At 38.5% G+C, this 11,550-nt stretch overlaps 1 non-coding gene across 1 annotated transcript; it reads right to left on the bottom strand.

The window, feature by feature from the left end:
* Positions 1–10,984: 10,984 nt before the first annotated feature.
* LOC112579248 lies at positions 10,985–11,091 on the bottom strand. The gene has a single exon (XR_003103747.1). It is a non-coding gene; the product is annotated as a U6 spliceosomal RNA (small nuclear RNA).
* Between the last annotated feature and the right edge of the window lie 459 nt (positions 11,092–11,550).

The raw sequence follows: 11,550 nt of genomic DNA, 5'->3' as shown, positions 1-11,550 counted from the left end.
AACTGTCTCATAATGTCTCTTTAGATGACTTAGATGATGTCTATATATTAAAAATAAAGGTAAGAATTGCCAATAAATTTGACCAGAAAGTCAGGGAAGACCATCTAGGTCTCCTAGTCTGAGTTGGGCATCAGAGGTGATGACCAGCGTTGGCTGTCCATATCAATTAAGCTAATCAAAGACATTCCAAATCAGAATTTATATAGGCTGCTGGGAAATCAGGCCGAGTAGTCAATAATTCTCTCCAGACTGATTCAACCTTGGCGGTATCTTTTATTGTCAAATGTTTTATTTCTATCTACTTTTGAGAAAAAAAAAAATTCTGAATCTTTATTTTGGGGGTGGGGGGGCATTTGGTGAATTTAGTCTATTACATGGGAATGATTTCTCTCGAGAGAAGTGTATGAAATTACAGGTAGATGAGTGGAAATAAAATGATTATGATTCATCTGTGGTTGGTATTTTCCCAAAGTGGAATTCATTTAAATTAATTCACCATTCAAAAGGAAATTGTCTTGAGTCAATGGAAGATAACTCCAGCTACCGTCATACAGAGCAACAAGTTTCCAGGTTCAAGATGAGACGAGAAATAGATTGTTTGTACTAGTTCTCATTCTTGTTACAACTGTTGTTATTAGAATGGATTCACGTCGTGCCATTTTCTGTCCCTTTGCTTTTTTTTTTTTGTCACAAGAACAAGACATGAGAATCTCAATGGCGAGTGTGATCTGTGAAAGGCAGTAAACTATTCTGCCTTCACCTTTTATGCAGTCTTCTTTTGATTGACTCACTATTCTGTCTCTTTCTCCTAAGTTACCAATGGTGCTAAAAGAAAAGACGAGAAATGGCTGCCTAATCAAATGAAGAACATTAGAAAGGTCAGAACTGGAGTCTCGGCCACTGGCTTTCACAGCATGGATGAAACACATTTTTAAAGAAAAAACGTATTCTTGTGACAAAGATTGCCATAAGAATGGAAAATGTCGGATCAAGAATCTATTCATGCGACAATGAGTGTGATACGAATGAAAATAGTGCACACTTTCCCCTTTCTCTTTATAATCATAGTAAAGTAACTTCCTGTGGTGTCCACTTGGGAGCTGAACTTGAGAATTCTGAAGCTGGAGGAGAAAAATCAAAGGAAGAGTGAAGCATAATGAAAGAAGAATCAACATTTAGGTGACCACCCAAGGGAGAGACAAGTCTCAATTACAGAATGTGGGTGGTTTGAAGTAAAAGTCTGGTAAAATTGGTCTGCAGATAAACCACATAGAGTTAAACAGGAATCCTATTTCTATACTTACATTGCCTTTGAAATATCTGTGAACCTTTAATTATGTAAATAACAAAACTGATTTCTAAGTACATGTGAACTTGTAACTAGGTCATTCAAAGAACACAATATATTGATTATTTTTTTCTGTGACAACAGATGACAAATTACTCACTATTATTTTTTTTTTCTGAGTCCTTTTCTAGCACAGACTCCTAAGCTAAAGCTTGTAGGGCACTCAAATCCCTGTTGAATTAAACTGAGTTAAGTAAAATTGTTAAGAAGTAGTAGTGGACAGCAGTAGCCTTCCCAAGTTTAAAGTGAATTTAAGTGATATTTCAATATGTATGATATTTAAGATATTATTACTAAAGTAATAATTGAACCAGGAAACCAAGTGATATCTGAAGAGTGCTATCCCTTTATTGAGAAACAAAACAAGCAATAAAATAAAAACCTTTGCACTAGCACTCTAACTTAATAATTTACATACTTAGATATTTACCATGTACCTAATGTTTACAACCTAGGGCTTCCCTGGTAGCTCAGTTGGTAAAGAATCCGCTGCAATGCAGGAGACCCCGGTTCGATTCCTGGGTTGGGAAGATCTGCTGGAGAAGGGATAGGCTAACCACTCCAGGATTCTTGGGCTTCCGTGGTGGCTCAGGTGGTAAAGAATCTGCCTGCAATGCAGGAGACCTGAGTTTGATCCCTGGGTTGGGAAGATTCCCTTGAGAAGGGAACAGCAACCCATTCAAGTTTTCTGGCCTGGAGAATTCCATGGACTGTATAGTCCACAGGGTCTCAAAGAGTTGGATACGACTGAGTGACTTTCACTTCACTTTTCACTTAATATTTACAATCAGTTGTGTGGTCTTGGCCTCTGCAGTCTTACTTCTCTCCAGTAACTCTTTGCCAATGCACTGTCCGTTTGCCTGAAGTTTGCAACAACAATAACAAAAAAAAAAGAGAAAGAAGTAGAGTCATATATATTTATACTTGTATTTATGATTTTTTTAATTGAGATATAATTGAAATATAACATTATATTAGTTTCAGGTGTACAACATAGCAATTGGATATTTGTATATATTCTGAAATGATCACCGCAGTAAATCTAGTTGGCATTTATCACTATACACAGTCACAGAATTTTTTTTCTTGTGCTGAGAATTTTTGACATCTATTCTCTTAGCAATTTTCATACATGCACTACAGTACTATTACATATATTCACCATGCTCTACATTACACCCCCAGGACTTATTTACTTCATAATTGGAAGTTTACAGCTTTTGACTCCCTTCACCTGTTTTGCTCACCCCTCATCCCTCACCTTGGGCAACTGCCAAGATATTCTCTGTATCTCTGAATTTAGGTGTTTTTTTTTTTTAGATTCCACATATAAGTGAGATCATATGGTGTTTGTCTTTCTCCATCTGACTTATTTCACTAAGCACAGTGCCCTCCAGGGCCATCCATGCTGTTGCAAATGGCATATTTATGATTTTTTATTAGTTTTATACATATTGGGAAGGAATAATCAATAACAGACTGACTTCTAGACTTCAAAAGACAAGGATTTGATTGATTAAGATTTTTTGTGTGGTTTTATATGAGTATTTTGAACAAAGAGCAGCAGATTTATCATCCACAACTTGAGACCACTAAGTTTACTTATCCCAGACAATGTGGGGTTGCTTTTCCATTTTCAGGAATATCCTCAAAGATCAAGGCTGAATCTTAGCTTTAAGCATAAACATTAGTTCCAAAATGGTTGTCCGTATGCTATATTGGTATTTACATTGCGTGATATTATATAACAAAAGCAGCAAGCCCTGCAAGTTCTGGAATACACAGACTTGAAAAAGAACAGTAAAGTTCAGTGCAAACTCCTACTGCATTATACTTTTAAGTTTGCCATCACAAGATGAATAAACAGGAAAATTCCTTGGCTGGAATTTAGACTGTTAGCTCCTTGAAGGAAGGGAAAATGCCTTGGGTTTTTTAAAAGGTCAAACATTTTATTTATGTATTTTGGTATATAATGTGCAGTGGCATTAGTGCTAATGAACCCACCTACCAATGCAGGGGACATAAGAGATGCTAGCTCAAACTCTGGGTCTGGATGATTCCCTGGAGGAAGATCATGGCAACCCACTCCAGTGTTCTTGCCTGGAGAATCCCATGGACAGAGGAGCCTAACGGGTTACAGTCCATGGGGTCACAAGAGTCAGACACAACCGAGCACCTACCAACAACTACCAACTACTCACCCAGAGGTGCTCAAAACCAGGAAAGTCTAATGTGTGCTTTCGTTTTTCTTTGAAATCTTTCTGCCCTATAAGGGAGAAGCATTTTTCTCTCTTAGCCTTCTTAAGTGTTGCAAAGAGCATTTATATTCTTCATTGATGTTCTTAAGGCATGTCAGTTTTTGTTTTTGTCATTTAGAAAGCATGATTCACAAACAAGGTTGGGTACATCAGCTGCCTAAGGGGATATCACTATTGGGGTGGCCCTGGGTTTGAGGCAGAAGCAGGAGCACCCATAACATCTTGAGAGTAAGCAGAAAGTAAAACTACATGAAAGAGATTTCGATACGATCTGGAATTCCTTGAGGAGGCCAAGTCCCATTCAATACCTTTAAAGCCAGTATGAATGCTTAGAGATTGCGACTTTTTAGTACGTGCCCATTTGTTTTAATCTCCTTCCTTAATTTTATTTAAATATTCCAATTGACCTTTATCTTTCCACATTCTTAGAGATTGTCCTTGAAACATAACGTCGAAGAATCTGGCTTATGGGGTAGCTCTTTAGCACAGTAATTTTCACTTTTAAGGGATCATCTTATGATGAAAAATTAAAAAATTATTAGAATCAAGAACACATTAGGTGTAGTCATGGAAGAGAAGCCGGTGATTGAGGGAAGAAAGGCACCATGATCCTCCTCTCACGGACACAGTTTTGAGAAATTTAGAATCAGATGTTAATTTATGGGCCTGCTCTACCTTTTCAGACTGGGTGAATGTTAATCAGAAACTCTTCAGAACAAAACAGGAAAAGATATTTTTCTATCATCTCTCTTCAATTCACCAAAATAATTGACTTATGTATCTTTTTTATCACAGTGTGGCTGGGAGGTGACACACTTTTATTTTCAGACAATCTTGATTTTTCAGGGACCCACAGCATCCTTTATTGAGCATGGTCCAAATGGAGAAACTCAACTGACGAAATCCCTGGTACCTGGGCAAACAGCCTCTGCTTATATATGGTCAATGGTATGGAATTACTTACTTTTCAAGGAAATCCATTTTACTTTTCAATAATTCTTTTAAAAAACATTTATTCTTATTTATTTGGCTGTGCTGGTCTTAGTTGTGGCATGCAAGATCTCGAGTTGGCATGCAAACTCTTAGTTGCGGCATGTGGGATCTAGCTCTCCAACCAGGGATCAAGCCAGGCTCCCTACATGGGAAGGTGGAGTCTTAACCCCTGGATCACCAGGGAAGTCCCTTATTTTTGAATAATTGTTACTGTTAGAACATTCTTTCTGATCAAATGCAAACTGCTTTCCCTATAATTTCCAACCCTTACATTTGTTTCCACTTTCTAGAACTTCATCAAATTAAATTTCACATGGAGATCATTCATATGTGTGGCATGCTGAGTTTCGAAATCAAACATTCTAAGGTTCTTCAGCTGCTCCTCACAGGTAATGGTTGTGAGACTTCTCTTTTTTGACTCTCTTTGAATGCTCTCTAGATTGCCACTGTCTTCCTAAAGTACACTGGATAGAACTACGTATCAAAATATCATCTGAATAACAGAGTATGATGGTTCTTTCACCTCCTTTAATCTGAAAACTGTGCTTCTTATGATGTAGCCTAGAATATCTTTCTCTTTTCAGCACTGCTAAATGAGCTCAAAAGAATCTAAAAATCCAAGTGCTTCCCACCAAGAACTTCTGACACATCAGCACATCTTCCTTCTTCTGTACCAGCGCAAGCACTTGAAGGGAAAAATAGTTATTTAAGGACATTGTTCGTAGTTTTCTAGGGTGATAAAATCATGATATTTTGGGATTAGATACAACTTTCAGTTCAGTTCAGTCACTCAGTCGTGTCTGACTCTTTGCAACCCCATGAATTGCACACCAGGCCTCCCTGTCCATCACCAACTCCCAGAGTTCACCCAAACTCATGTCCATCGAGCTGGATGGTGATGCCATCCAGCCATCTCATCTTCTGTCGTCCCCTTCTCCTCCTGCCCCCAATCCCTCCCAGCGTCAGAGTCTTTTCCAGTGAGTCAACTCTTCGCATGAGGTGGCCAAAGTACTGGAGTTTCAGCTTTAGCATCATTCCTTCCAAAGAACACCCAGGACTGATCTCCTTTAGAATGGACTGGTTGGATCTCCTTGCAGTCCAAGGGACTCTCAATAGTCTTTTCCAACACCACAGTTCAAAAGCATCAATTCTTCGGCACTCAGCTTTCTTCACAGTCCAACTCTCACATCCATACATGTGAGACTACTGGAAGTCATCTAATACAATCCTTAAACTTCACAAAAATTTGAAAGTCTGGAGAATATAAGTGCATTGAGCAAAGAACATGTGACTATGTGCTGAGATAGGACTAGGTCCTCAATCTTTGGTTTTGCTGAGAAGAGAAATATTGTCTAATACCTCCTTAACTAAGACAGAAAAGGAATGGTCTACTGACCTTTAGTAAAGCAAACTGGTTGAGCCCACAAGTTGACATTAATCATTATTATTTTTGAACAAATGTAAGTAAGTTATATCCAGCTAGAGATGTGCATGGCAAAAGGCAACTTGATTATTTCTTTAACATCAAAGTGTAGAATTATTTTACCATCTTCTGAATGCTCGACCCCTGGCCATTTTGGGGTCTCCAAGTGATTATGCTACTCTCTCTCTTTTTTCTTTTTATTTCTTTCAAGCTGTGCAAAGACAGAGTAGCAGAAAAAGATGCAGTAGACCAGGAACAGGAAACCACAGAAGAGAAACTGTTTCTTTATCTTGCTCTCTGGCAGTTATTCCTCTTATAACAGTGAGAGAGGGCGGGAGGTGCATTTCTGTCAGATAAGCAGCAAGATGGGCTTTCAGGGGGTTGAGGATAAACTCCCTGCACATTTAGAATTCATTTTCAGGGGAGAGAAAATTTCAGGATTAGTGAGAGAAGTATAGAGTTGTGCCCCAAGTTAGCTGTTAATAGTGGGAAGCAGAAGAGTATAAGACAGTTGATTGAAAGTCTGTCTGCATAACCCAACTGCCTGTGAAAATGAAGACATTCAGATACTAATTCCATGGGTGTGGAAAGCTTCCAGCGCTTTCAAGAAATGCTCCCCAAGACACAGTGGTGTAAAGTCAAGGATAATATCACTGGTGAGAGGTGAAGGACTTGGGCTGTGCAGTTAGCCTGCTCGTTTGCATCGAAGTTGATCTCTTACTCACTACATGTCTTTGCACAAGTTAGTTAACCTCTCTAAGTTCCATCTCCTGGATGTAAGTTGGAAATAATATTGGGAACGATATTATTATTATGAAACAACTTTAGAAACTTGTGTGAAATAAAATCATACTTCTAAAGGACTTAGTACAGTGTCACGCCAGGTACCCTGTAAGTCTTCCATGCATATTGATAATCCTGAGTATTTCTTTAGAAGTTTCTCTAAATGCTATTTTTATAAATATGGTAATATTTGGATTATACATAGAAATATTATAATCCAAATGAGAATGAGATAGTTGGATGGTATCACTGACTCAGTGGACATGAATTTGAGCAAACTCAGGGATATAGTGAAGGACAGGGAACCCTGGCATGCTGCAGTCCATGGGGTTGCAAAGAGTCAGATGCAACTTAGCAACTCAACAACAACAGCAGCTATATATATATGTGAAATATATATATACATATACACATATGTATATATAAAGATATATATTAAGTTTTTTTGGCCTTCCCTCATAGCTGAGTCAGTAAAGAATCTGCTTGCAATGCAGGAGACCCAGGTTTGATCCCTGGGTTGGGAAGATCCCCTAGAGAAGGAAATGGCAACCCACTCCAGTATTCTTGCCTGGAAAATCCCATGGGTTGAGGAGCCTGGCAGGCTATATAGTCCATGGGGTTGCAAGAGTTGGACACGACTTAGTGATTAAATATTAGGGCTTTCCTAGTGGCTCGGACAGTAAAGAATCTGCCTCCAATGCAGGAGCCAAGGGTTTGATCCATGGGTCAGAAGGATCCCCTGGAGAAAAGAATGGCAACCCACTCTAGTATTCTTGCCTGGAGAATTCCATGGACAGAGGAGCCTGGCAGGCTATAGTCCATGGGGTCACAAAGAGTAAAACATGACTGGGTGACTAACACTTTTATATTTAATATTAGATATATAACATTTAAATAGTATCATATATATCTGATTTTAAAATAGTATCATATATTTCATACATAAATTATATACATACACATCTGATTTTGAAACTGGAGTGTGGGCAGCAAAGTGTGGGACTCGGCTGAGAGAGGCTGGATTTTATGGGCAGGCAAACAGGATGTAGTATCTCAGGGCAGCAGAAAGGGCTGAAATATACTCCTTGTTGTTAAAGAATAGTCTGGAATACTGTGTAAACTATTGGATTAAAAGGAGATCAAGTATTCCAGGAGGTTAATATATACCAAACACTTGTGTCTCTTTATTTAATCCTCCAACCCAATCTATGAAGTTGGTATTAATTTTATCCCATTTTCAAACAGGGCAGTCAGGCCTTGGACTGGTTACATCCTTGTGAGATTAGACTGCTAGCAAGTGCTGAGTCTTTCAAACTCATAGGGTTATTGCCATTCAGATCATGAAGTTACAATTGAAGACCTCCTGTCACCTAGTGTCGAAGTACCCACATTACAGGCTTTGTTTATTTCAGAACTGAAGAATTTTACATGGTCAAAGTAAAGTCTGATGTTGTAAAGAACAATATTGCTTAGGAACCTGGATTGTTAGGTCCATGAATCAAGATATCGTTAGATAACATCACCAACTCAATGGACATGAATTTGAGCAAACTTCGAGAGACAGAGGAGGACAGAGAAGCCTGGCATGCTGCAGTCCATGGGGTCTCAGAGTCAGACATGACTTAGCGACTGAACAACGACAGAAGACATTTCACATGCAAAGTTTTAGAGGAAACAAGATTTTGAAGGGAAAGTAACAATATTTGTCACTGCACCAACCAACACATTTGACCAGAAGATATCATGCTGTTTTGTCTTCAGAAAAACTTAGGGTGGAACTTTATCAGGTGTGCAATCATGGATGAATTTTTTAACCTCTGGGAAGTGAGCTTTATTTCCTCTTATGCATAACTGTGATAAAGTTTCACAGTTTTCAGATTTTTTAATGCATTAGAAATAACACATGTTCAAAATATCTAGCACAGTTCTTGGCACATATGGGAGGCTCAGTGCATAAAATGTACTTGCTTCATGTGTAACATTTAACTTAAATAAAAACAACTATGGAGAGAGAAGAGGGGAGAGGAGGAAGTAGGGGGAGGGGTAGGGAGAGGGGGCCAGGGGAGGAGGGAAAGAAAAGCTTAGACTGAAAGCAAAGAGAGAGAGGAAGTTAATAAGGGTTGCTTAAGTGTCTACTCCTAGACATTACAAGTGCAATTTAAGTGGCTTTATGGGAGTAATTTTGGCTTAATTTCATTCTTACACATTGTCTTAAAAAAATGAAAAGTGAAATGCACTTCACTGAATTTGTGGTAACAGAAATATTAAAATAATAGTATAATAACACTACAACAGGTACCAACATAATAAATGTGTCTCTATTTTAAAAGTATTAATGAGGACTCAATGAGACTGAGATGTAGAATGTCTGACCAGTAACTGATGTTCTGAGATGTGAATTTTCTTCTCCATTGTTGCAGACACATCCCCTTCAAATGGCTATAGTGTCACTCACTTGTCAGAACCTTCCAACAGGCCACTGAATTATGATTTACATATCATAGCTTTTCCCCACGCCCACATTTTGTTGTTCAGTCTCTCAGCTGTGTCCGACTCTTTGTGACCCCATGGACTGCAGCAGCCCAGGCTTCCCTGTCCTTTACCATCTCCTGGAGCTTGCATAACATGTTCATTGAATCGGTGATGCCATTCAACCATCTTGTCCTCTGTCGTTCCCTTCTCCTCCTGCCTTTTATCTTTCCCAGCATCAGGGGCTTTTCCAGTGAGTTGGCTCTTTGCATCAGGTGGCCAAAGTACTGGAGCTTCAGCCTCAGCATCAGTCCTTTCAATGAATATTCAGGACTGATTTCCTTTAGGATTGACTGGTTTGATCTCCTTGCAGTCCAAGGGACTCTCAAGAGTCTTCTCTAACACCACAGTTCAAAAGCACCAATTCTTAGGCACTCATCTTTCTTTATAGTTCAACTCTCACATCCATACATGACTACTGGAAGAACCATAGCTTGACTATAGAATGTTGAGAATTTCTGTGAAATAATTTGATTATCTGCTTTCACAGAGCACTAAGACAGAATTATTTTCTTAGTGATTATGAACTTAGTTTGGAGGCAGAGGAGTTTTTTAACTTATACTGAAATATGAGAACATTTAAATTACATCTTTTAATCTACTTCAATTCCAAATTAGTCATAATTTATCATTGTTCTGGTCTGCCTGCAATATCTAAGTCTGTCTTTCACTCCCTAAATTTTTGTCATCTAAGTTTGTTGCAGTTTTTTTTTTTTTCAGGGGTGGGGGGTTAGCAATTAGATTTTATTTTTTAAAATTATTTTATTTTTTATTGAAGGATAACTGCTTTACAGAATTTTGTTGTTTTCTGTCAAACCTCAACATGAATCAGCCATAGATATACATATGTCCCCTCCCTTTTGAAACTCCCTCCCATCTCCCTCCCTATCCCACCCCTCTAGGTTGATACAGAGCCTCTGTTTGAGTTTCCTGAGCCATACAGCAAATTTCTGTTGGCTATTTTACATATGGTGATGTAGGTTTCCATGTTACTCTTTCCATACATCTCACCCTCTCCTCCCCTCTCCCCCGTCCATAAGTCTATTCTCTATGTCTGTTTCTCTGTTGTTGCCCTGTAAATAAATTCTTCAGTACCATTTTTCTAGATTCCATATATATGCATTAAATACAATATTCATCTTTCTCTTTTTGACTTACTTCATGATGCATAATAGGTTCTAGGTTCATCCACCTCATTAGAACTGACTGAAATGTGTTCATTTTTATAGCTGAGTAATATTCCATTGGGTATATGTACCACAACTTCTTTATCCATTCATCTGTCAATGGACATCTAGGTTGCTTCCATGTTCTAGCTATTGTAAATAGTGCTGCAATGAACAATGGGATACATGTGTCTTTTTCATTTTTAATTTCCTCAGGGTATATGCCTAGGAATGGGATTGCTGGATCATACAGTGGTTTTATTCCTAGTTTTTTTAAGGAAACTCCATATGGTCTTCCACAGTGGCTGTATCAATTTACATTCCCACCAACAGTGCAAGAGTGTTTCCTTTTCTCCACACCCTCTCCAGCATTTATTGTTTGTAGACTTTTTGATGATGGCCATTTCGACCAATGTGAGGTGATATCTCATTGTAGTTTTGATTTGAATTACTCTAATAATGAGCGATGTTGAGCATCTTTTCAAAAAATATGAAACTCTTCACAATTTTGCGTGTCATCCTTGCGCAGGGGCCATGCTAATCTTCTCTGTATTGTTCCAATTTTCGTATATGTGCTTCGGAAGCAAACACAAGTTTGTTACAGTTTTCATAGTAACTGCTTTTGTTACTGATGTTTTATAGTAAAGTATAAAGGGAAAAGCAATTATAGTGTTGCCACGGTTTCAGAAGCATAGTGGAGCCACCCAAGAACTTTGTCTCTCTTCTCCCTTCCCCAGGATTTAGGCTTTGGAACTTTACTAATTATTAAAGTCATAATTATTCTCCTCCTTTCCCCTTTCTTGTCTTTCTTCTTCCATTCCTGGAGTGACATTTTGGGTAGTCATATCTGAGAGCTCTATCTTGGGTTATATGAAAGTTGATGAGAATGGTCAAATGGACCACGAGTAAAGACCAGGGGTAAAGAGATGCTCTAAGTGTCATACTTGAAAGGTCAAGGATGGCAGGTGCCTCCATGAAGGTTGCTGTGACTTAAGAGCAGACAGGGTTCAGGCACAGGTCAACAAAGCTATGGGGAGATCCATATTAATG

Source organism: Bubalus bubalis, chromosome 15 (genome assembly GCF_019923935.1).
Source record: "Bubalus bubalis isolate 160015118507 breed Murrah chromosome 15, NDDB_SH_1, whole genome shotgun sequence".
Lineage (NCBI taxonomy): Eukaryota > Metazoa > Chordata > Mammalia > Artiodactyla > Bovidae > Bubalus > Bubalus bubalis.
Note: the sequence above shows the minus strand (reverse complement) of the source record. Positions and strands in the feature narration are given on the sequence as shown.